The following is a 27,607-nucleotide window of genomic DNA, read 5'->3' on the forward strand; positions in this document are numbered from 1 at the left end:
GATAACAATATTTCTAAGTTCCAGACTGTCTTCGCACAGGCAGGTGCCATGGGAGAGTGGATTACAATGATCGAGGGGAGCTCATGGTACCAGACAAACTGTAAATGAAGGTGCAGGAACCATGGAATAAATGGAGGAGGAAGAGGAGGATGAAGTGATGGACACGCAACAGTCAAAAAATGAAGAGGACAATGATCTGTTGTCTGTGGTTGTTGGGAGGGGATAGAGAATGCAAGTATTAGTGTTACCCTGCCACAAACACACTATGTACTTGGACCTCATGGAAGCCCCCGACACATGAGGGCCATCTTGCTGCACTATCTGCAACATGATGCCCATATTGTTGGGATTAGAAATAGTGCTGACTACTGGGTTGACAGTGTTATACCCACACTCATGCGGGAATATCAAAACATGCTTGTAGACAATCTTTAGAGTGGTTTTCCCCAAAACAGCAATGAGGCACAGTGTGGGCATTGCAGTTAAAAACTTTCAACCCCAGGAACATCAAGTCATCAATGCAAAAACATTAGCAGCAGCAGCAGTGTAAGTCACAGAAGCAGTTTCTTTAAACTGTTGTAAACATTTTTTACACCAGCTAGTGCACTAGAGTACTAGAGTACAAGTCTGACACATTGTGAATGACTGGAGAGGATGTGCAGAAGTATCTAAAGCTCAATATGAATATCAATGCCATCATGGGGGATTTGGACCCTTAGCATTCTGCATAGTGTGGTAATAGTCCTTATCTACATCCTGCGCTCCTCCACTCACCTGATTCCTACTTCTAGATTTTCCCTCAGACACATAGCGCAACTACCACTGCCAATACCATAACTAACCAGTCTTGCAGAGCCAGTAACACAACTAAGCATTTGAATTTGGCTCTCTTCTGGCCCCATAACATCTGAGTACAAAGACTGACTGTTCATCTCATCAAATAAATCAACTAAAATAAGTTGCTGTGAAAAATCCAATTAGCCTCCAGAGTGCTCTGGTTTAGGAGACTAATTGGCAAAACATATAGAGATGGCATTGATAGAATTGAAATTCTGCAATGTAAAATATTAAGTGTCATGGTGAAGGAGAAGGTGGTCTGTGAAGACTGATGGTATCATACTCAGACATAACATTATTCTGATGGGTATGAGACAAATGATATGCAGTAGATTACATGATGCCCTCTGCTTCTTCCCCACTAATACACTTGCTGCAGGTAAAGGAGGCCAATCGTACTCTGTATTTGGTAGTACTACTGCCTGGATGACTGGTGCTTGCGGTAGTAGTGCTGCAACTAGCGAATTTCCACATTCTTAGCCATTGCATATTTGCTTTTCTTTCACACTACCCTATCCATTGTCATTGCAATTTTTTCTTTACACTATGTTTTTTACACTAGGTTAATCAATGTTTCCAAAAATTATCAACTACGTTTATTCCATCCTTGCAAAAATGTAGTGAACAAGAAATGCTAGTTGCTGTATGTACACTTAGGTGATGTAAAAAAAACCTAATGTAACAATAATCCATAAATTTGATGTGTTATGTACAAATCTCAAATTTGTCAACTTATAGGGGAGTGTTAAAACAGACGTGCACAGTTAAGCATGTAGATTTTTTTAAAAAATATTTCGTTCACAAAATTAATTCAATTTTCCCCGAAAGGTAACAAAATTTCCAGATATAAAATGCAGGAACAGTCCCTGTTATTGTTGTGGCATGTATAATTTTATAATATGATCAGTAAAATAGGTATGCAAAAGGTTAACTGTAACTGTATAGTAACATAGTTATTAAGGTTGAAGGAAGACTTTAAGTCCATCTAGCTCAACCCATAGCCTAACCGAACATGCCCTAACATGTTGATCCAGAGGAAGGCAAAAAAATAAACCCATGTGGCAAAGAGTAAGCTCCACATTGGGGAAAAAAATTCCTTCCCGACTCCACATACGGCAGTCAGACTAGTTCCCTATCAAGGAATCTAGTATGTACAGTATAACCTGTAACATTATACTTTTCTAACTGTTTTGACTTTCTTTTCCTACTTTTAATTTCATCTATTTTCCTTGACAAAAGGTAGTAAGAAAAAATCCAAATCAGTAGGAGCACGCCTGAAAAAAACAATGCGGCAACAGTGTGCAATATTGTTGTGGCATGTACAGCATGCATAAAAAAGGTATGCAAAATGTTAACTGTAGGTTTTTTTCTATTTTATTTTAACACTAGTCTCTCCCACTTGACAAAAAGGCTGTAACTAAAAAAATATTTAGTGCTAGTTACACACACTTCACATAATGGATTGCACAAGAAATGTAAGAATTCAGAACAGTCATGTACTGCCTATCACAATTAAGCAAGCACATTTTCTCTAACACTGATTTCAGGGTTTGGCTACAGTAGAATAATTGTGCTTAGGACCTTGAGTTGGATTTCTGCTTTCTAGTGCTTGTAGTATAAAGAAAAAAATATGTAAGTCACAGGCAGAATGATAAGGTTCCTGTCCTCCTTCAGTACATCACTGATCATCACACTAAAGGTACCTTCACACAAAACGATATCACTAGCGATCCGTGACGTTGCAGCATCCTGGATAGCGATATCGTTGAGTTTGACACGCAGCAGCGATCAGGATCCTGCTGTGATGTCGCTGGTCATTGGTTAAAGTTCAGAACTTTATTTGGTCATCAGATCGCCGTGTATCGTTGTGTTTGACAGCAAAAGCAACGATACCAGCGATGTTTTACAATGGTAACCAGGGTAAATATCGGGTTACTAAGCGCAGGGCCGCGCTTAGTAACCTGATGTTTACCCTGGTTACCAGTGTAAAATGTAAAAAAACAAACAGTACATACTCACCTTCGCGTCCCCCGGCATCCGCTTCCTGCACTGACTGAGCGCCGGCCGTAAGGTCACGTGACGTCACCGCTCTGCTGTTAGGGCCAGCACTCACAGTCAGTGCGGGAAGCGGACGCCGGGGGACGCGAAGGTGAGTATGTAGTGTTTGTTTTTTTACATTTTACACTGGTAACCAGGGTAAACATCGGGTTACTAAGCGCGGCCCTGCGCTTAGCAACCCGATGTTTACCCTGGTTACCCGGGGACCTCGGCATCGTTGGTCGCTGAAGAGCGGTCTGTGTGACAGCTCTCCAGCGACCAAACAGTGACGCTGCTGAAATCGGCATCGTTGTCTGTATCGCTGCAGCATCGCTTAGTGTGAAGGTACCTTAAAGGGAACCTATCACCCCGTTTTTTAAAGATTAGATAAAAATAGTGTGAAATAGGGGCAGAGCTGGGCTTTACATTACTGCCTTTTTGGGGCCTTTACACCCCCGTTAGGCTGCCGAAATACCTTTGTGAAGTGGCCGTTTTGTCCTGTCACTCAAGTTGGTCAGGTCGGATGGGCGTGGTCACAGCGCTGTTTCTCCCCCAGATCAGGCTCATCATTACGCTGGTGGCGTAGTGGTGTGCGCATGTCCAAGGTCCCGAATCCTGCACAGGGGTGTGAAAATAGCAGCGATGTCCGTTATTCCATTGGTGGTCGGTGGGCGCGGCCATCTTGCTTTGGCCGCGCGTGCGCAGAAGCGGCGCTCTGCTGGCCGCGGCTTCAGGAAAATGGCCGCGGGCATCCGCGCGTGCGCAGATGGCTATCGCGGCGGCCATTTTCGTGAAGCCGAGTTCGCATCTCGGCTTCACGAAAATGGCCGCCACGATAGCCATCTGCGCACGCGCGGATGCCCGCGGCCATTTTCCTGAAGCCGCGGCCAGCAGAGCGCCGCTTCTGCGCACGCGCGGCCAAAGCAAGATGGCCGCGCCCACCGACCACCAATGGAATAACGGACATCGCTGCTATTTTCACACCCCTGTGCAGGATTCGGGACCTTGGACATGCGCACACCACTACGCCACCAACGTAATGATGAGCCTGATCTGGGGGAGAAACAGCGCTGTGACCACGCCCATCCGACCTGACCAACTTGAGTGACAGGACAAAACGGCCACTTCACAAAGGTATTTCAGCAGCCTAACGGGGGTGTAAAGGCACCAAAAAGGCAGTAATGTAAAGCCCAGCTCTGCCCCTATTTCACACTATTTTTATCTAATCTTTAAAAAACGGGGTGATAGGTTCCCTTTAAGTCTGCTAGCACTTCTTTTATCTCTTCCCTTATCAATTAAATCCATGTATTGTTCATAGATTCTAATCAGTAATAATTATTACTCCCTTGTTACATAGTTACGTAGGTTGAAAAAAGACCTAGGTCCATCAAGTTCAACCTTTCTCCACCAATTGTACATTTTGTCACTAATTTAACTATAACCTGCCATATTATGTGTATCAAGGAAATCGTCCAGCTTTTTTTTAAAAAGTGGCTATAGTGTCTGCCTATTTTCAATTCTGCATTTGTGTATCGGTCTCTTACTGAAGTATGTGTCTAAAGTTTTAGCTATTTCTCTCCCTATCTCTGTTGCTGAGACGTGTACTTTAAGATTCTCTCGTTTTAGCCTGTAACACCATAAAATAGCTGCTTCATTCCCTGCCTTAGCTTTTACAAGGCTTTGTTAGGCCCACCTAATTGGCTTCGCTATACCAGGTGGTGTGATAGCTGCAACATATCATAATGAAGCCCTTGTGTCTGCACCTGATGTCATGTGAGCTCTCTTTCACTGATGTAATTATCACAAAAGTGTAAAATGCAGACATGCATATTTTCAGGGTAGTTGGAACGAATCTAATCACAAGTTGATAGCATTTGCAGGGACCTTTGAAATTTAATGACATTTCACATAGTAGTCATTCAAATGAATAAGCAATTACAGTATTTTCACACTATAGGACACATTTTTTTCCAAAATGTATCTTAGGTTCAAACACTATTAGATAGGAAACACTTGTTTCTTTATTAATTATAACTTCATTGTAAAAAAAAAAAATGTTCTGTTCGGTATTATCACTAATTTGAATGCACTAGGGTAGAATAAGGATGCAATAGGTCCAATGTTAGTTTTTCTCTAAAGCACATGTATTATACACATAAAGCTTTGCATTATACATTCTCTCTGCAGCACACCCATAAACATAGCACTGCTGCATGCACAGAACATGCACACTCAACTCTGATGCATATACACATACACAGCTCTACTATGTACACACAGAGCTGTGCTATATACACATATAGCTCTGCTACATACACACAAGTGCAACTCTGCTGTACACAACTCTCCTACCTATAGACATCTCTTCTAAATCACACACAGCTTTGGTACAACAACAGCTACTGCCCTGCTACATCAACACACTAAAAAAAGAAAAACAATAAACACTATTTTACTAAATCATGTTTATTTAAAAAAACTATTAACCCCTTAACAACCACCGATGCACATTTTAATGGCTGTATTAAAGGTACTTATACCTCAGGGCCACTGAGAAATAAGGGTACAGCGCCCCCAGCATTGGAAAATCTCCAGGGCCAGCTGAGACCCTGGAGAACATGACTTGGGTCAGTTTTTACCCTCTCCAGTGTTGCTATCGCCGTTATTTACCAATAACGGCGATAGCAAAAAAAGTCTGATTTCACATTTATTTCTCTGTCCTCCAATATGGGTTGGGTTAGGGTTGTGTTGGGGTTAGGATTGTGGTGTTGGGGTTATGGTGGTGTTGGGTTAGGGTAGTGGTTAGAGTTATGGTTGTGGTTATGATTGAGATTATGGGAAGGGTTGGGATTAGAGTTAAGGGTGTGTTGGGGTTTGGCATGTGGTTAGGGTTATGGTTAAGGCTTGGATTAGGGTTAGGGGTGTGTTGGGATTAGGGTTGGGGTTAGTGTTGTGTTAGGGTTGGAGTTAGAATTGGGGGGTTCCACTGTTTAGATACACCAGGGGGTCTCCAAACGTGACATGGCGCCCACCATTGATTCCAGCCAATTTTGCTTTCAAAAAGTCAAACGGTGCTTCCTCCCTTCTGAGCCCTGCCATGTGCCCAAACAGTGGGTTACCCCCACATACAGGGTATTGGCGTACTCATGAGAAATTGCACAACAAATTTTGTGGTCCACTTTCTCCTGATACCCTTGTGAAAATAAAAAGTTTGGTTCCAAAGTAATTTTTTTGTGAAAAAAGTAAAATATTCATTTTTTCCTTCCACATTTCTTTAGTTCTCGTGAAACACCTGAAGGATTTATAAACTTATTGAATGTGGTTTTGCTCACCTTGATGGGTGAAATTTTTAGAATGGTGTTAATTTTGGGTATTATCTGCTATATTGACACCCCAAACTCATTTCAAATGTGAGGTAGTCCCTTAAAAAACGGTTTAGTAATTTTTTTGGAAAAATGAGAAATCACTAGTCAACTTTTAGCCCTTATAACTTCCTAACAAAACAAAATTATGCTTCCAAAATTGTGCTGATGTAAAGTTGACATGTTGACAAGTTAACATACAGACATTTGGCATGTTGGCTTTGTTTAGGCAAAATAACTGGTTGGTTTTATATTTTGTTTATGTAGCATTGATGTTAGGGTTAAAAAAATCAAAGCATTCCTTCATTCTCGTCATGCACTAGTTTGTGGATTTACTAAATTGTTTACAAGCAAATTTCTAATCAAATGACTGAAAAGTGGCTCTAATCGAGCTCCTCCAGAATACTGAAGCAATTTCCCTTTTCCTTTCCGTCAACTTGATAATTAAAAGATGAAGAAAGGTTGTAAAGAGAACAACAATAAAAGACAGAAGTTTAGGGATGTTTCAACATTGTAATCCTTGTGTCTGATCCAGGAAACTCAGCCATTGAGTTAATTTGTTTTGAAATGCAAATATATTACTGAGTTACTTAGTGCTGCCAGATAATTTATTAATTTAGTTATTTCAACAAAGTATTCAGGAAAATTAACATGTAAATTATTTTCATTTCCTGATAAAAGAAATGTCTGTTGTAACAAGACTGTGATCCCAAGCAGAATGAAGTATATGATAAGTATATAGGCATGCCAAGAAATATTGTTTTCAAGCTTAGAAACTTTTTCTTTTACTTAATGCTGTATTCCTAATGAGACCTTAAATATCTATTTAACATTTGAACAGCAAGTACATTTTATTTCTAGCCCCCACATTTTAGCTTTGCTTAATCCTCTGAACCATTCTTACATCAGTAACATTCATTTTACCTTTTCTAAGTTTTTAGTTTTAAGGATTTTTACAAGTTGTAGAGCCATTGTTGTGCAGTTGTTTCTATAGCTCTCTTCTACAACCTGTAGGTTCTACCATATGGTGTCTTTGTACAATCATGTACATAATATGATTGTAAAATTACATGCATACTTTGAGTTTAATCAGGAGATGAGAGAATACGGATGTGATAAACATGAAGGATCCACACCTCGCCACCCCCCGACATCAATATTACATCAGTGGGATCACATGGTAAGGTCTCCGCACTTGAACCAACGAGACGTTCCCCACCCCTTGGAGAAATGTATGGTGAGCTTGGCACAGTTCTACACTAAAAACTCCCTGTCCACATGGGTCTAGGGAGGCACAGGGAGGCACGGGGAGAGAGAGAAGGTGGTCTAGGCAGTCACTGACGTGGCACCATACTTGCCCACAACCCTGACAAGCCAAGAGGCCCCTTTCACTAGAACCAGTGAAACAGAGCCTTATCAGCCTGGTAGGACTGCCACCAATTCCTCATTCAATATATATACACGATCTGTTAACAGGGTTATATCGGGCCAGGAATCAGCCTTGAGTAGCATGTGAGACTAGGCAGATAAAACAAATGAGTGGATTTGTGGATCAAGATAAAAGAGCAGCCCAAAGTTAAAATAGTTAATTAATTGCCTTAAGAGCATAGTAGACAATACACTATATACACATAATGGTTATACACATATAATGGTCTGATATGCAAATACAATAGTGGTAGGACAAAAGGTATAAGCAGAACATATGGTCAGTTACCACCTAGATGAAAGGCCTGGCTGGTGGGGAAGGGGCTTCCACATGGGAGGCTTGTGGTCCCCTCTGTGTGTGACTTCTCCTGTCCTCACGACCTCTCAGAAAAAACACAATAGGTTATGTTTCACACAAGCATTTAACGCTCTGGGTCACTCCCCTCCTGCCCTCTGAGCTGAACCTAAATCCCCTCCCCTGGAGGTTTGGAGATAAATTTCCAAAAATCTATGCAAGATCAAAACTCCTTACTGAATGGTCCTAGGGCAGTGGTTCTGGCACCATCAATTCTGACCGGGCCTCTGCAACTTATAGAGACTAAACGCAATTTTGCTACCTAGCTGCTACCTGGCTATTTTATGCTTCTCCTTTCCCGTGCGTGCTAAAATGGTTCGAGACCCAGTCAGGAGCTTGCCCTGTTCTGGGGATCTCAGAAATATACATGATGTACAACTCATTTCTGAAATCCTAGCTGGCTGAACAAAGGACTCAGGCCGCATGGCTTGGAACTATAGGGGGTCTTCTTGTAAAAGGTTTCATACCAGCTAGCTGGTGGAGGGTGTGAATTCCTTTGATTGAAGTTGGCCAGGAGTCATGTTGCCACTGTACGTGCTGAAGGGGTTTTATTTCATTCCAAGTCCAGTAGGATACAAATGATTGACATGGAATTATATCTCCAATATTCTTCACAACAGGGATGAGTGTAGATGATGTGGCCAAATTGTAGAGCCATGTTTCTCTCTTTTAGGCCGAGTTCACACATGTTTCCTATGTGGATGGATTGACCTCAGATCTCCCGAACTTACAGCCTCAAAGACCAGGCACTATAGTTCCACAAAATATAAAGAAAGTATCAAAAAATGTCCCAAACTATAAAAACCATAATCAATTGTTAAAGTTCCTTTGGCACACATGAACAAATTGAATAATGGTGAAGAAACATATCTTTATTCAACCAACCAGTGTATAACTGATCAGGTTGCAAACGTTTTGACCTTTAGGGCCTTTGTGAAGGATATCTGTACATACAGTATAAATTATGCATGAACATGTACTAAAGTATGTACATAATCACCTCCTTATGAGATGAATCTAACAGTCAGAGCTGTTCATAAGTGAAAATGCAAAAGTATGTACATAATCACCTCCTTATGTTATGAGATGAATAAACAGTCAGAGCTGTTCATAAGTGAAAATGCAATGAACGGACAATGGAAAATATAACTTGGTAGTTTCAAGAGGCTAATGTCATATTTGGGTAAATATATCTAGAGGAAGTAAAACATTCATTTCAAGCAACATAAGGAGAATAAGAGAAGAGAAAAAGAGAAAGAAAAAAGAAAACAAGTAGTGTTAGAAACAGTACGGGTGTACAAGGAAATGTACCCTTTTCTTGGGTAACCATTCCGTGCTCCTTACACTGTTTTAATTGTAGTTTCTCCCTTAGATCGCTCTTCATCTTTATACCCTCATTATCTTAGTTCATGCCATCTCTCCCTGTATCTACTCAGTCTGTCCCCTCTATGATCATCTCCTTTTTTCCTCCCTCTAAGTTTATTCTCTCATGTCACCTCTGTCCATTTCTGCTATTCTCTGCCCTTCTCCTTCAGCTTTTTTGGGCTATCTCCGGCTGCTTTGGTCGCTCACACATGTGCACTTTTATGTCACTGAAGCACATTGCGTCTTTGGATGAACGTGATATTGATCCCACCTCTCCTGCTATGAATAGCTGAGCTTTTCACTTTTGGGGACACATGGCAATGTGTTTGACAAACTATTTCCACAGTCACATCAACGGATGCACCTGCACCAGGACAAGTAAATGGCTTGAATCATACACTGCTTTTGTTTCATTTTTCTTATTATGCACTTCTGTGGTATACATAGTACATTCCTACTGTATCTAGTACCTCTTTTTTCCATTCTTTTTTTTCTCTTGTCTTATTCTCCTTTCAGGTCTCATATTGCCTGACATGAATGTATTACTTCCTCTAGATATATTTACCTGAAAATGACATCAGCCCTTGAAACTACCAAGTCATATTTTCCTATATAACTAAAAATAAATCCGTGCAAAACAAATGTTTAAAGAAACAGAAGATGTATTTTAATAGGGATGATTTATGGAAGTCGCAGGTTAATTGACAAAATTATTGCACTTAGCCCTAAAATACCTAACTTAGACCTAAAATAATAATCTCCTAAATAGATATGTTAATAAGAATAAATAACAGCTTTGCAGATAGTATCCACCTATTAGTGGTCAAGTCCACATAAGTACCTAGGAACCAGTACCATTTAATTGTACCATATACTTTTAGTGGATAAGTAGCATCAAGCAAATATCTAAAGAGTCACAATAAGGATAGCCACTTACATATTCCTTATATAATAGAGAGATCTCTCATATGTGAAAAAAGCCTCTTTTTTAAAAGCAAAACAAGAAAAATAGAGAGGGATATGTGAAGCTGCCCCGGCCGGTAGCAATGCTTCAATAAATGAGGTAGCGCGGCGTGTTACAGATTAACCGGGTCAGAAATCAGCTGTACACGCCGCCTGTTACCTTAGTTGGAGCTCGTGTGATGCTGCTGTCCATTCCTCGAGAGTGCCTGTGGTGAAGACTGTCCAGGATCCTGAGTTGCTGGTGGAGTCACGGTCTCTAGCAGCGTCCACTGCTTCCTCGCAATGCGCGATACTCTGAGCAGGACTTGCCATGAAGTCACTGGTCACGTGAAGCTTCAGGATGATTAGAAGCTGAACGTTCAGAAGGTACGGGTCGCCTGATGGACCAAGTCCTACGCGTTTCGGAAAGAACGCTTTCCTTCATCAGGGATGGTCCTCGGTGCCCAATAGGTCATTTTATAGGGAAAAGAAAGGTCAGCTTATTTTATAGAAACTCAAAAAGTTCTATCTCACTGTTTAATCCCTTTGGGATGAGAGTGTCTAACACAAAAATCCACTTGCTTTCTGCTCTGGACATAATGGCAATAAAGTTCCCAAAGTGCCATTATGGGTTTCTATAAAATCAGCTGACCTTTCTTTAGGTGTCACAAATCATTAAGGGATTCGTGGCAGCTCTGTGTCTGCTGAAATATAAATGTTGTTTTTTCCTTTTGGTCCAGCAAGAGTTAACATCAGTCTCTTGCTGGCAGTTCTTTAAGTATGCTGTGGGAGTTCTGCTATCCTGGTTCTGCTTTCTCTGCTGCTTTGGAGGTTAGGGCAGTAGACCCGGAACTGAGTATTTCCTTTTTGTCTATCCCGTGTTTGCCTCTTCCCCTGTGTATTTCCATCTGCAGAGCTGAGCCTAGCATCTTTGCTGGTCAGTGCACTAGCCAGAGTATATTGAGATGACAGTCAGGGAATAGGAATGTGACTACTGTGGGGGGAAGGACTAGCTTAGGGCTTTAGGGAAGCTTGGGGACAGGCACAGGTTTGTGTCAGGAGGTGGCCCATTCCCTGCTCCCTACCATCAGGTCCTTCCTCTCCACTTTCCATCCCATCATAATTATATGCTGTGTCTTCCGCCGGACTTACTCGTGTCCGAGTGAGACAGTAGGCTTGTTTTGAATACTGTATATTACAGCACGGGATCACAATTGATTCTTTCTTTGAAGTAAAACATTGTTTAAAAACAGGCAGGGAAATGTTTTACCTCACAAAAAGAATCTGCTGCTATCCCAAATCTGCTGTAATGTCGGTATACTCTTTTGCTTTCCTCCCGCCCAGGAGATGTGATATGATCAGACCATGTTCCAGCATGGTCAGACACAGCCATTGCACAATACACAGTAGGGGAACATTTATAAGGTTATCTCAGCAAAGGAACATTTTATTTAAACACATCCAATAGTTTTTTACCAGTGATCTTTTCCCTTTTAAGCTTTGCATATAATTGAGATCATCCTTACCCAAGGAGCATAGCTAATTGGTGGTATACTCAGACTCACCTAGTGAGAGCTCCTCTCTGAATTCAGCATTTTAACTTTTTTTTCATGTAAAAAAACAATTGTAAGCATCTTCTCAGCCACATGATACAACATAGACACCAGAAAGCATGAAAATGACAGCAATCGGTTGTGGAACATCTTAAAGAGGTTGTTTGCTACTTTTATATTAATGGCTTATCCTTAGTACGTCAGCCAATTATCTGTTATCAGTGTCGGCGGGCGCCATCTGGAAGTACTCACTTGCAGAGCTTGCTGTTTAATTGTAGTGGATGCTGCAGGGTACTACACATCCGCCTCTTATTGATCTGAATAGGAGGTGAATGTGCAGTAACAAGTCCTGGGCACTACAAGTAGACTGCCATCTCTGCAATTGAGTACTTCCGGCCAGCGGCCGCCACCACCGCCGATGACAGCTGATAGGCGAGTGTGCTGGGTGTCGAACTCCCCTCCCAATCAGACCTTGTTGACCTTTCCTAAGGATAGGATATCAATGTAAAAATAGTGGACAACCTCTTTAAAGAGTTTTAAGGCCTGCAAACTGAAATGGAGCCAGTATACATGTGTACAAATCGAGATGACCCAGCTACTCAGCAGGCTGCTTTAGAGGATAATCAGGAGGACAATCCTAAGTTAATATTGAAACTAGTCTCTTCACAACTACTGGAGGAGATACAAGCTTCCATTTTCTTGCTTGGTGTAAATATAGACAAAGTAAAGATTGCTATGGCACTATTACAATTAGACCTTCAGAAGTTTTGTGAATGAGTAAAGGAGACTTCCTTCACGACATATCTCCTGGAGGATGCACCAACTCCTGTCTCTGGCCAATTATCCAACCTGCAGAGTGCAGCTAAAATGTGAGCACAAAGGAAGGACAGCCTGGAGAATCATCAATGATACAACAATCTTCTCATACTGGTAAATTCAAAATGGGATTTTCTGGATGCTCCCTTTCGACTGCTTTTGCTATAGTGTAGACATACTTTTTTCCCACCCTTTACCAACTGAGGCCCTTTGGCATCCACTCCTAATAGCAGGATCACTTACAATAATGCTTCCATTGCTATTTTTCTGGAATTTTCTGTGGCCTTACAGGGATCCAAGGGAATGTACTTCAACATTAAGTATAGATTGAAAGAACTACAGATTTCAAACTTGATAGCTTTTCCTGCTCAAGGAGAAAAACAGGTTCTTCACTTCTTCGCACATAGTGGACTGTTGGTTAAGTATTGTAAAGTGTTCATGCCATTGTTAATGTTACAATAAACATAAGGATGAATCACCTTGGGGAGATCAAAACATCCAACACCGTGGAGACACCATCATGTGTTTCTCAACGCAGTGATCCAGAACACTGCCCCCATCCCTAAAGGGAAATATGCAAATACATGTAGAAAAGCTGCGGAGACACCATCACGTGTTTCTCAACGCAAGCAATGAATAGCCAGGTCTTTCACCGGGAAAGAACAACCACGGGAAGGGCAGCATCCAATAAAGGAAAACCACCTATGCCAAAACATGGTATCCATCCACAGACAGCTGTTTCGGGGTATTTGCCCCTCATCAGTGTGGAGTAGGAAACTGGATATTAGGAGCAGTGCCTAGTGAAAAGACTCCGCGGCTTTTCTACATGCATTTGCATATTTCCCTTTAGGGATGGGGCAGTGTTCTGGATCACTGCGTTGAGAAACACGCGATGGTGTCTCCGTGGTGTTGGATGTTTTGATCTCCCCGAGGTCATTCATCCTTATGTTTATAATCTTTACACTAGGCACTCACTGAGGAGGAGTTGAAGGCACTCACTGAGGTGTGTAGAGCTGCCCTATCTGGAAAGCAGATCATTTCTTATATCAGCTGGTAAATCCATTAAAAATGCAGAGCTGGTGAAACAAATAATGGGGACACTGATTTTACCAATCCAGATTGGCATAATCAAGGTGAAAGCAAGCACAAAAGGTGACTCCCTGGAGGTAGAAGGCAAGAGATGGACAGATGGAGGCTGCTAAAGAAACAGTAATGTGGCCTAAAGAGCAAAGGACGGTGGCAGGGAGTCAGCAAGTTCCAGCCACGGTGACCCTAGGTGTCCTGAAATCCCTCCAGCAACAGGCTGCCCCTGCAGAGAAGGAACACTGAGGAAAATGGGAGCTGAGTTGAACTCAAATGGAGTATGAGAGAATAAAAATAATTTGTGTTTGCCGAGGTCCATGTTCTCAGTGACCCACTCACGCCTCCAAAAATTATATTTGTACCATGTTAAATGCCTTTTGGATCACTCCTGGTTTCAGTTACGTAGACACGAAACATATGCAGTACTACCTTATCAGGCGAAAAATAGAACCCAGGTAAAACAGAAAAAGTCCCTAAAAAAGCGACACCAAGGCCTCTCTACCTGTTTCAGAGACTACAGATTGACTACATACAACTACCCAATGTAGGAGTGTATGAATGTATCTTGGTATGTGTAGCTCTCTTCTGTGGTTAGCCGGAAGCCCTTCTGGTAAAATAGTCTAATGCTAAAAAAAAACTGCAGACAAACTGATGAAAGAACTTATCTGCATATACGATGTCCCAGAAACCATAGAAAGTGACAGAGGTACACACTTCACTGGTGATCCCGCATATCTGACTTTGGGATAGAACAAAAACAGCTACAACACAGCCTAAGAGTAAAGGAAGATTATTTTTTATGAATGAGAAACACTTTGCAAAGGGAATCAATTCAGTAGTCGCTTATCCCATATTGTAATCTCCAACCATTCTTAAAATCCGAGCACCAGAGGGTAACACAGTAGTTTCCAACACTGCTGTCCTGGAAATGTTTCTGACTTTTATCAACATCTATTTAAATCTAGGTCACATCATAATGTTGATCAAATAAGGTCTTATGTTCATGATCTTGAATCTCCTTAATAACCTCCTGAATAAGAAGCTGCCTTCGAAGCAGAGTTAACACTAACTAGATGAGGCACTCTCAAAGATGGGAAAAGCACCTTCCTCTGTGGGCTTCTCTTAGAAATATACTTGCAGCACATAGAGATCTTGCCTTATTTGTTGATTGTACCTTTTTTGCCATTATAATAGCTTTATTGAACCCATGAATCCATCGGATTGCAGTTCTTATCGACGTTAAATATTAACTATAAGATGGACTAGTATTTTTTTTAATTTAGTGATAGGTATAATAAATCTGAATTGATGGTGGAATCACCAGATGTACAAGGGAAAATTCAAGAATGCAGCGTTGTATAGCTATAAAAGAAAACACTATGGAAACCTGTGAAATTCCCGAAGAAGGAAAGTGTTTCATTCCGAAATCATAGGAAATGTCTCTTGGTTTTTATTAGCCTTCACCAGGGCCGGACTGGGACTAAAATTCAGCCCTGGCATTTGAAGTCACACAGGCCCACTTGTCACATGGTGACTGTATAATATCTTTGTACACTTGTAGGCTACAAGAAGTGAGGGGAGTGTAACACGACTATATAACATATAATTACAGCTGTATCCAGCATTACAGCTCAGCCCCCATAGAATGTAATACAGCCAGCCCCCATAGACTATAAAACAGCACAGCCCCCATAGACTATAATACAGCACAGCCCCCATAGAATGTAATGCAGCACAGCCCCCATAGAATGTAATGCAGCACAGCCCCATAGAATGTAATACAGCCAGCCCCCATAGAATGTAATACAGCCAGCCCCCATAGAATGTAATGCAGCACAGCCCCCATAGAATGTAATGCAGCACAGCCCCCATAGAATGTAATGCAGCCAGCCCCCATAGAATGTAACGCAGCCAGCCCCCATAGAATGTAATACAGCCAGCCCCCATAGACTATAATACAGCACAGCCCCATAGAATGTAATGCTGCACAGCCCCCATAGAATGTAATGCAGCACAGCCCCCATAGAATGTAATGCAGCACAGCCCCATAGAATGTAATACGGCCAGCCCCCATAGAATGTAATACAGCCAGCTCCCATAGAATGTAATGCAGCACAGCTCCCATAGAATGTAATGCAGCACAGCCCCCATAGAATGTAATGCAGCCAGCCACCATAGAATGTAATGCAGCCAGCCACCATACAATATAATGCAGCACAGCCCCATAGAATGTAATGCAGCACAGCCCCATACAATATAATGCAGCACAGCCCCCATAGAATGTAATGCAGCACAGACCCATAGAATGTAATACGGCCAGCCCCCATAGAATGTAATACAGCCAGCCCCCATAGACTATAAAACAGCACAGCCCCCATAGACTATAATACAGCACAGCCCCCATAGAATGTAATGCAGCACAGCCCCCATAGAATGTAATGCAGCACAGCCCCATAGAATGTAATACAGCCAGCCCCCATAGAATGTAATACAGCCAGCCCCCATAGAATGTAATGCAGCACAACCCCCATAGAATGTAATGCAGCACAGCCCCCGTAGAATGTAATGCAGCCAGCCCCCATAGAATGTAACGCAGCCAGCCCCCATAGAATGTAATACAGCCAGCCCCCATAGACTATAATACAGCACAGCCCCATAGAATGTAATGCTGCACAGCCCCCATAGAATGTAATGCAGCACAGCCCCCATAGAATGTAATGCAGCACAGCCCCATAGAATGTAATACGGCCAGCCCCCATAGAATGTAATACAGCCAGCTCCCATAGAATGTAATGCAGCACAGCTCCCATAGAATGTAATGCAGCACAGCCCCCATAGAATGTAATGCAGCCAGCCACCATAGAATGTAATGCAGCCAGCCACCATACAATATAATGCAGCACAGCCCCATAGAATGTAATGCAGCACAGCCCCATACAATATAATGCAGCACAGCCCCCATAGAATGTAATGCAGCACAGACCCATAGAATGTAATACGGCCAGCCCCCATAGAATGTAATACAGCCAGCCCCCATAGAATGTAATGCAGCACAGCCCCCATAGAATGTAATGCAGCACAGCCCCCATAGAATGTAATGCAGCCAGCCACCATAGAATGTAATGCAGCCAGCCACCATACAATATAATGCAGCACAGCCCCATAGAATGTAATGCAGCACAGCCCCATACAATATAATGCAGCACAGCCCCATAGAATGTAATGCAGCACAGCCCCATAGAATGTAATGCAGCACAGCCCCCATACAATATAATGCAGCACAGGCCCATAGAATGGAATGCAGCACAGCCCCATACAATATAATGCAGCACAGCCCCATAGAATGTAATGCAGCACAGCCCCATAGAATGTAATGCAGCACAGCCCCCATACAATATAATGCAGCACAGGCCCATAGAATGGAATGCAGCACAGCCCCATAGAATATAATGCAGCACAGGCCCATAGAATATAATGCAGCACAGGCCCATAGAATATAATGCAGCACAGGCCCATAGAATGGAATGCAGCACAGCCCCATAGAATATAATGCAGCACAGCCCCATAGAATATAATGCAGCAGAGGCCCATAGAATGGAATGCAGCCAGCCCCATAGAATATAATGCAGCAGAGGCCCATAGAATGGAATGCAGCCAGCCCCATAGAATATAATGCAGCAGAGGCCCATAGAATGGAATGCAGCCAGCCCCATAGTATGGAATGCAGCAGAGGCCCATAGAATGGAATGCAGCCAGCCCCATAGTATGGAATGCAGCAGAGGCTCATAGAATGGAATGAAGCCAGCCCCATAGAATATAATGCAGCAGAGGCCCATAGAATGGAATGCAGCCAGCCCCATAGTATGGAATGCAGCAGAGGCCCATAGAATGGAATGCAGCCAGCCCCATAGAATATAATGCAGCAGAGGCCCATAGAATGGAATGCAGCCAGCCCCATAGTATGGAATGCAGCAGAGGCCCATAGAATGGAATGCAGCCAGCCCCATAGTATGGAATGCAGCAGAGGCCCATAGAATGGAATGAAGCCAGCCCCATAGAATATAATGCAGCAGAGGCCCATAGAATGGAATGCAGCCAGCCCCATAGTATGGAATGCAGCAGAGGCCCATAGAATGCAATGCAGCCAGCCCCATAGTATGGAATGCAGCAGAGGCCCATAGAATGGAATGCAGCCAGCCCCATAGTATGGAATGCAGCAGAGGCCCATAGAATGGAATGCAGCCAGCCCCATAGTATGGAATGCAGCAGAGGCCCATAGAATGGAATGAAGCCAGCCCCATAGAATATAATGCAGCAGAGGCCCATAGAATGGAATGCAGCCAGCCCCATAGTATGGAATGCAGCAGAGCCCCCCCCCATAGCTCCACAATCCAGTCAGACTCATCACTCATTGATTAAAAAAAAACAAAAAAAAACCACTCTACTCACCTTTCCTCCTGCCCCGCGCTGCTCTGGCTCTGGTCTCAGCAGTCGCAGTCTGCCCGCCCGGTCACACAGCAGGTGCGCGATGATATGACGTCATCGCGCACCCGCAGTGTCAGCGGCAGGCAGAGCGGGGAATGATGGGATAGGAAGCGTCAGCAGACTCTCTCTCCTCCATCATTGCATTCAACTGTACCGGCGTCTATGACACCGGTATAGTTGAATGCGGGGCCGGGAGTGCGCCGACAGCGGGGAGAGTGTGCCGACAGCGGCACACTCGAGCAGCCCACTACTGCCACCGGCCCTTCTGGCATTTGCCAGAACTGCCCGATGGCCAGTCCGGCCCTGGCCTTCACATAGTACCAGTATTGTCATAGAGGCAAGACAAGTTATATACAGGAGGGATTTCATCAGCTTGGGCGCTATGAACACCAAGCCTTATCGGATTGGATGTATTGCTACCTCACTTTTATTACCATGCCAAAGCAGAAATGTAAAAAATCAGTAATAATGCCTCAGGGTGGGGACCATAAATTTGTTGAAGCACACAATTCTAATACAGATTCTTTCTTTTTTTACTGCATTGAGAGAGTCATTTGACCACCAAGAGGTGAAGATTGGTGGAGCCAGCAGTTGTTAAATGAAGTATCTTGGATTTTAAAGCTGGATTGAAGACAGCTATGAATTCAAAATATGATTTATCATTTATTTATTGATATTATACTGTTGCTAAGTACATATATAATTTATTCCTTGGAATATTAAAGGGAACCGGTCACCACTTTTTTGCTCTATCAGCTAAAAATATAATTTAATTGATTGTCTGATACTAATTCCACATCTACATTTGAAACCCCCTGACACCTCATGCATCACTCATAAAACCCTTTTTTATTTGTCCGGCGCTGAATGTTAATCTGTTCAGTCCAGTCCTATGGGCGTTGCCTCTGTTCCTTCACTCCACACCTCCTCGGCTTGCTGTACTCATTCTTCGCTGTGAATCTCGCAGAGCTCGTACAGATTTTGCGCGTGCGTATTGCAATGTGACCTCTCTCGTGTGCAGTATGCTTTGCCCAATTGCGGGCAAAGCCAAAAAGCAGTATGGCGCATGCGCCAGTACTGCGTCGTACTGCTTTTCGGCTTTGCTCACAGTTGGACAAGCATACTGCGCAATGCGCATGCGCAAAATCTGTAAACGTCTGCGAGATTCACTCCGAAGAATGAGTACAGCAAGCTGAGGAGGTGTGGAATGAGGGAACAGAGGCAACGCCCATCGGACCGGACTGAACAGATTATCATACAGCGCGGGACAAATAAAAAAGGTTTTTATGGGTGATGCATGGGGTGTCAGGGGATTTCAAGTGTAGATGTGGAATGCATACCTGACAATAAATTAAATGATATTTTTAGCTGATAGAGCAAAAAAGTGGTAACAAGTTCCCTTTAATTATATGTCTATTTATTAATTGTACTTGCACATGATTGGCTGCTTTTGTTTCTAAATATTTTTCCATGATACTCTAGTTCACATTATGTATAAGAAAGCTGAGGTGGCAGAAATGCGTTGGTGAATATTCAGGCCATGCCATGTGGATTTTAATCTTTTTTTCTATTCTTTGTGGAGCAGCAATAAAGAAAGTAACTTCTTTTAATAAAATTTGGGGATCTGCAAAACTGTACCAAGTTGGAAGTCCACAGGAGTGGCAACCACAAATGTGGAAAAGACACATGTGAAAATACAAATGGGGTAAGTTCAAATATTACTTTCTTTTGCATATCTGACTACCATTACTATATGTGCTGCTGAAGCTATCACCATATTACTTCATCACCATTGCCAGAGTATTATTCTTTTTCACCACTACAGGTCACATACTTCATGCTAGGCCAGTTATCAGTGCATATATAGGGGGGATATATTTTGCTATTCTGTTTGGATTTATTCATACCCAGTATGCTGCAATCTAGTTAGTCAATAATTATTAAAATAATATTCAGATACACTTTAGCCACGCACTGCATGTCTGGGGTGTAATTGTCTCCCCTGCACTCCATTTACTATCCCCATTGAAAGTAGCTGCTAGTTTTTGTTAATGATAAAATACTGAACAAAGTGATGCTCTGCATGCTACACAATATTATATCCAGCCTGATACATACCGATCAGGCTGTCTTTATGCCAGGTTGCTGTACTTCAGACCACCCACCGGAGAAAAGTGCTGATAGTAAGTAAAGGAGTGCAAAAGCTGCCCATGCTACCCCTTACATATCTAGTGGTTATATAATATTCAGATTGTTTTTGCCGGAACAAAAATCATTGTTCTCAGCAGCACATCGCTGGTGTAAACTGTAGATGTGCTGCTGATAGCATGATACTGTATGGTGATCTGTTAGTGATCTATTAGTGATCGTTCTGTCCCATCATTATTCCTCAGATGGTGGAAAGAAACAATTGTTCAATTGTTATTGTCGAACAAACTCATTTAGCGGCCTGAGATCAGCGCTTGTAAATACAACCAAAATGCTTTTGTGTGATGTGCAATATGTGCAATATGTTAGCCTTTGGGGCCCCATTTTAAACTTTGCCTAGGGCCCCACTTTGCCTAAAAACCGGCCCTGCCTACAAGTGTACAAAGATATTATACAGTCACCATGTGACAAGTGGGCCTGTGTAACTTCAAATGCCAGGGCTGAATGTTAATTCCAGTCCGTCCCTGCACACATGCCTTCCTGCCTGCTACACAATTGCCCGGGGGATATATATGAATTATCATTAAGTTTATTATTTTTTTACATCCTTTAGAAAATATGATATATGTATTTACTGTATACAAATTCTTAAAAGAAGAATCGGGGAGTAGGACTAAAACTTTGCACATATGTGTGAAAAAAGAAATGGCAGCAGCCACTACAATAATTTTGGAAGGTGCTATTCTTACTCTTTCTTATTGTAAACATGACTCAAAAAAATGGTCCTTTTGGTTCATTACTTTTCTTTTTTCTTTTTTTGCCATATTTAGTAACATAATACTGTTTATTAAGTACAAAACTGTATTTATGAAATCTTGATGTGATTTATTCATATGGGGTGACATATTTTGCTTTAGTCTGTCGCATGATTGATTAAAAATATGGAAAATGCTTCTATCTAAATGTCATAATGATCCAGAACAAAATGGGTTCTGTGAACCCTTCAGTAGGTATTTAAGTCGAGATGTTGAGTGAACACAAGAAAGAGCGCAGGCTATGTTAATGTGACTGCTTGTTGCATGGCCTTCTGATGTGTTTTCAAACACTGCTGTTTCTGTTGATGCTACACAGTGACGATCTATGCAGCTAAGGTCAGACGCACTTTACAAAAACTCATTCACTGTTGTATGCTGCTGTGCTACTGTTTCTGCTTTCAAAGGACAAATAGTTATGTAAGCCAACAGCCAGAGTGTGAAATAATGGAGAGTCGCTGAAACGGCACATATCGATCAAATCAATAACGTCTTCACCATGGGAGCTATCATAGCATTGCTTGTATACCTGTGCATGAAACCTCATTATGGATCCCTGATTACACAGTAGGCATGAGGATCTGAGATATTAACATAACAGAATGAACAGATGCCAGGAAAAAGGCTATTCAACTATAGTACATGAGCCAAATGAGAAACAAAATAAATTCTTTTTAAAAAAAAAATGAAAGCAACAATGAAATTACACATCTGATCTCAGAGAATGAAAGATTAAGGTTGGAAAATTTTATTGATATAAATTGCGCAATTCTTTGAGAACATGATGTATGAAATAGCCAACAGAAACAAAAATAATCAATAATTGATTCCAAATCACCATCAAAATCATATAAAAAATGAAATCACAAGTGAATCTTACAAACATGAATTTGGCGCGGGCATTGCTCTTCACAAGGAAGAACCAGGGTGTATTGCAGCAAAATAAGTTCTGCCAATTACTCTGGGGAATGCATCCCAGTACCTAACAGCAGTCAGGGTATTTTTATCTATTAACCCCTTCATGACCTTGGGATTTTCCGTTTTTCCGTGTTCGTTTTTCGCTCCCCTCCTTCCCAGAGCTATAACTTTTTTATTTTTCCGTCAATATGGCCATGTGGGGGCTTTTTTTTGCGGGATGAGTTGTACTTTTGAACAACATCATTGGTTTTACCATGTCGCGTACTAGAAAACGGGAAAAAAATTCCAAGTGCGGTGAAATTGCAAAAAAAGTGCAGTCCCACACTTGTTTTTTGTTTGGCTTTTTTGCTAGGTTCACTAAATGCTAAAACTGACCTGCCATTATGATTCTCCAGGTCATTACAAGTTCACAGACACCTAACATGACTAGGTTCTTTTTTATCTAAGTGGTGAAAAAAAAATCCAAACTTTGCTAAAAAAAAATAAATAAATTGTGCCATTTTCCGATACCTGTAGCATCTCCATTTTTCGTGATCTGAGGTCAGGTGATGGCTTATTTTTTGCGTGCCGAGCTGGAGTTTATAATTATACCATTTCAGTGCAGATACGTTCTTTTGATCATCCGTTATTGCATTTTAATGCAATGTCGCGGCGACCAAAAAAAGTAATTCTGGAGTTTTGAATTTTTTTCTCGCTATGCCGTTTAGCGATCAGGTTAATGCTTTTTTTATTGATAGTTCGGGCGATTCTGAATGCGGCGATACCAAATATGTGTAGGTTTGATTTTTTTTTTATTGATTTATTTTGAATGGGGCGAAAGGGGGGTGATTTAAACTTTTATATTTTTTTCATATTTTTTTTACTTTTTTTTTTTTTACTTTTGCCATGCTTCAATAGCCTCCATAGGAGGCTAGAAGCTGGCACAATGCGATCGGCTCTGCTACATAGCAGCGATCATTAGATCATTGCTATGCAGCAGAAATGCAGGTGTGCTATGAGCGCCGACCACAGGGTGGCGCTCACAGCTACCGGGGATCAGTAACCATAGAGGTCTCAAGGACCTCTATGGTTACTATTCAGAAACATCGCTGACCCCCGATCATGTGACGGGGGTCAGCGATGCGCTCATTTCCGGCCGCCCGGCCGGAAGCGCCGGTTAAATGCCGCTGTCTGCATTTGACAGCGGCATTTAACTAGTTAATAGCAGCGGGTGAATCGCGATTTCACCTGCTGCTATTGCGGGCACATGTCAGCTGATCAAAACAGCTGACATGTCCCGGCTTTGATGCGGGCTCACCGCCGGAGCCCTGCATCAAATCGCGGTATCTGACCTCAGACGTACTATCCCGTCCGAGGTCAGAAAGGGGTTAAAGGGGTTGTGCGCTCTGATATGTAAAGTCAGCAGAATTGTGACTCTTCCTAGTGCACTCACTGTGTGCTTCAAGAATGCATTGTCTGGCCTAGGAATAGCGGTCAAGTATGTAATATGTATGCTTCCAGCCACAACCTGTGTAGTGGGCGCAGCCTCACTCAATACACTTGACAAGCAAACAGTTACATAGGTTAAAAAAAGATCTAGGTTCATCAAATTCAACCTTTCTCCACCAATTATACATTTTGTCGCTAATTTAACTATAACCTGCAATGTTATGTGTAGTAAGGAATCATCCAGCCCTTTTTTTAAAGCGGTTATAGTGTCGGCCATTACTACCTCTTGTGGTCGGACATTCCACAGTCTGACTGCTCGAACAGTTAAAGGGAACCTGTCACCACGTTTTTGGAAGATGGGATAAAAATAGCGTTAAATAGGGGCAGAGGTGGGCGTTACATTAGTGTGTTTGTTATGCGTTTATTACCCACCTAAGTTGCCGAAATACCTTTGCAAAGTCTCCGTTTTCGCCTGTCAATCAGGCTGGTCTGGTCAAAAGGGCGTTGTCTTCCCCCAGATTTTGCGTAGTTTTCCGTTGGTGGCGTAGTGGTGTGCGCATGCCCAAGGTCCCGAATCCTCTGCCAGGGGATTTAAAAGAGCGCGCTGTTCGTTTTCATTGGTGATCGGTGGGCGCGGCCATCTTCCTTTGGCCGCGCAAGCGCAGAAGCGGCGCTCTGCTGGCCGCGGCTTCAGGAAAATGGCCGCCGCGATATCCATCTGCGCACGCGCGGCATCCCGCGGCCATTTTCCTGAAGCCGCGGCCAGCAGAGCGCCGCTTCTGCGCACGCGCGGCCAAAGGAAGATGGCCGCGCCCACCGATCACCAATGAAAACGAACAGCGCGCTCTTTTAAATCCCCTGGCAGAGGATTCGGGACCTTGGGCATGCGCACACCACTACGCCACCAACGGAAAACTACGCAAAATCTGGGGGAAGACAAGACGCCCTTTTGACCAGACCAGCCTGATTGACAGGCGAAAACGGAGACTTTGCAAAGGTATTTCGGCAACTTAGGTGGGTAATAAACGCATAACAAACACACTAATGTAACGCCCACCTCTGCCCCTATTTAACGCTATTTTTATCCCATCTTCCAAAAACGTGGTGACAGGTTCCCTTTAAGAACCTTTTCCTTTTTAGCTGCTGGAATTGCCTTTTTTTCACCTATAATGAATGCTCCCTGACCCTTAGTATTGTCTTTGGAAGGAATAAGTCATCCTTTGTACTGACCACACTTATATTTATACATTTAAATCAGATCTTCTCTGAGACACCCTTCTTCTAAGCTAAACAAAACCAAATTATTCCAACCTCTCATATGAGAGGCCTTCCTTCCCTTGTCATAATCTAGTTGCCCGCCTTTGAACTGACTCTAACTTCTGAATGTCCTTTTTAAAGTGTACAGCCCCAAAACTGGATCCCATATTCTAGATGTGGCCTCACCAGTGATTTATAAAGGGGTAATAATACATTGAGATAGCAGGATTTTATCTATTTTTTTATATATTTTATGCTGCTTGACATTGAGTACTGCTGCTCATCTTGCTTGTAACCAGAATATCCAAGTACTTCTCCTGTTCTGTAGTCCTGAGTATACTCCCATTTATTGTGCAAGAAGAAATAGGATTACTCTGTCCTAGGTGCATTACTCTACACTTATGAACATTAAATCTCATTTGACAAGTTTTGTGTTTGCCGATTCAGACATCTTGTCTGGACTGTTTTCTAATATTGTACTGTCAAGGTCAGTTTTTAATATACTACATAGTTTGGTGTAATCAGCAAAGACTGAAACTTTACTCTAACTCCCATCCACAAGGTTATTAATAGATTAAAAGAATCGGTGCTAGTACAGATCCTTGCGGTACTCCACTGACAACTATATACTATTTAGAGAATGTACCATTTATGACAACTAGTGTTGAGCATTCCGATACCGCAAGTATCGGGTATCGGCCGATACTAGCGGTATCGGAATTCCGATACCGGGATTCCGATACTTGGCGCGTATCGGATACCGGAATCGGAAGTTCCATGATTCAAAATTCAGAAATTCAGCCAATGAGAAAGATTCCAAGTGTGGGCACATCCTGTTTAGCATGGAGGGCATGAAAGTACTGGCAAGGCTGTGATTGGCTGCTGAAATGATGTCATGATGCAGTTTAAAAGTCGCTGGCGCCATTTTGCGATCACTCTGCTGTGAATTCAGTTAGTGACAGGACGCTGTTTGCTGACTGAGGGACAGTTTAGAGATAGCGATTTGCTTCTTTGTGCTTTCCAAAGGCTAATTTAGCAACCGCTGTGTTCACCTACTATTCACCTTGCTTTTGCCTTGTAGCGCTGTTTTCACAGCGATCTGCAAGGTCTCTCTGTGTGTGTGTGTGTGAGTGCAGCCCACTCTCTAGTCTGAGTGCAGCCACATAGGCCATCCATAGCTGGTTGTATTCAGTTCAGGGAGGGTGGTTCATTGCCTCATACTGTCCTTTTTTTTTTTTTTTTTTGAAGTAGTGCAGGCTGCTGCACATTTTTTCAAATAATTCCTATTAGTGTCTTTCCACCCGTCTCCATCTAATTTGTGGAAAAACACTACATAGGATAAAGTAGAGGAGGGTTTTTGGGCCTTGCAGCGCCGTTTACGGCTGTCTGCACGGTCTCCGTGTGACTGCAGCTCGCCCTGTAGTCTGTGAGCAGCCGTAGCTTGGTTGTCTCCAGCTCAGGGTTGTTCACTGCGTCATACCGCCAAATCAATTTTAATTTTTTTTCAAGTACTGTAGTCTGCTGTTAATTAATTTAAAAAAATCCTATTAGTGTCTTTCCACCCGTCTCCAGCTAATTTGTGGAAAAACACTACATAGGATAAAGTAGAGGAGGGTTTTTGGGCCTTGCAGCGCCGTTTACGGCTGTCTGCACGGTCTCCGTGTGACTGCAGCTCGCCCTGTAGTCTGTGAGCAGCTATAGCCTGGTTGTCTCCAGCTCAGGGTTGTTCACTGCGTCATACCGCCAAATCAATTTTAATTTTTTTTCAAGTACTGTAGTCTGCTGCTAATTAATTTAAAAAAATCCTATTAGTGTCTTTCCACCCGTCTCCAGCTAATTTGTGGAAAAACACTACATAGGATAAAGTAGAGGAGGGTTTTTGGGCCTTGCAGCGCCGTTTACGGCTGTCTGCACGGTCTCCGTGTGACTGCAGCTCGCCCTGTAGTCTGTGAGCAGCCGTAGCTTGGTTGTCTCCAGCTCAGGGTTGTTAACTGCGTCATACCGCCAAATCAATTTTAATTTTTTTTCAAGTACTGTAGTCTGCTGCTAATTAATTTAAAAAAATCCTATTAGTGTCTTTCCACCCGTCTCCAGCTAATTTGTGGAAAAACACTACATAGGATAAAGTAGAGGAGGGTTTTTGGGCCTTACAGCGCCGTTAACGTCTGTCTGCACGGTCTCCGTGTGACTGCAGCTCTATCCGTTGTCAGTTCAGCCCCCAAAAAAGAAATAAATAATAAAGTTCACCAAACACACCAGTTACACCACTTTACATTTGTGTAGGCCACATTAACTCATATTAAAGTCTAGTCCACACTTTAGCTAATTAGTGTTTCTTATACCTGTTAGGAGGAGTTTTTCAGGAATAAGCACACAAAGCCGTTAGTACTTTTCTGCTTTTCTTTATCAGTCAACCACGATGAAGAAGGCAGTGAGTAAGGCACGTGGGCGTGGGCGCGGAGCAGGGAGGGGACGTGGGGATTCTGTGCCCGCTGCGGGCACCGGTGACTCATCAGCACCCACTTTCACGAGGGAACAGTCGTTCATGCGCAGCTTTGTCGCCGAGCGCCGTACACCGCTGCTGCGTGAAGACCAAATTGAAGCCGTTGTGGGATGGATGGCAGCTAATGCATCAACTTCCATTAGTGCCACATCCTCTCAGACACAGAGCACTGGAGAGCAGCCATCTGTCTCTTCACCACCTGCCAAATTGCCCAGGCAGACAGAGAGCCCAGGACAGGAGCCGTCTCTACTTCTGTTCTCTGAATCTCTTGGCTTGGA

The sequence above is a fragment of the Ranitomeya variabilis genome, chromosome 2 (genome assembly GCF_051348905.1).
Source record: "Ranitomeya variabilis isolate aRanVar5 chromosome 2, aRanVar5.hap1, whole genome shotgun sequence".
NCBI classification, from domain to species: domain Eukaryota; kingdom Metazoa; phylum Chordata; class Amphibia; order Anura; family Dendrobatidae; genus Ranitomeya; species Ranitomeya variabilis.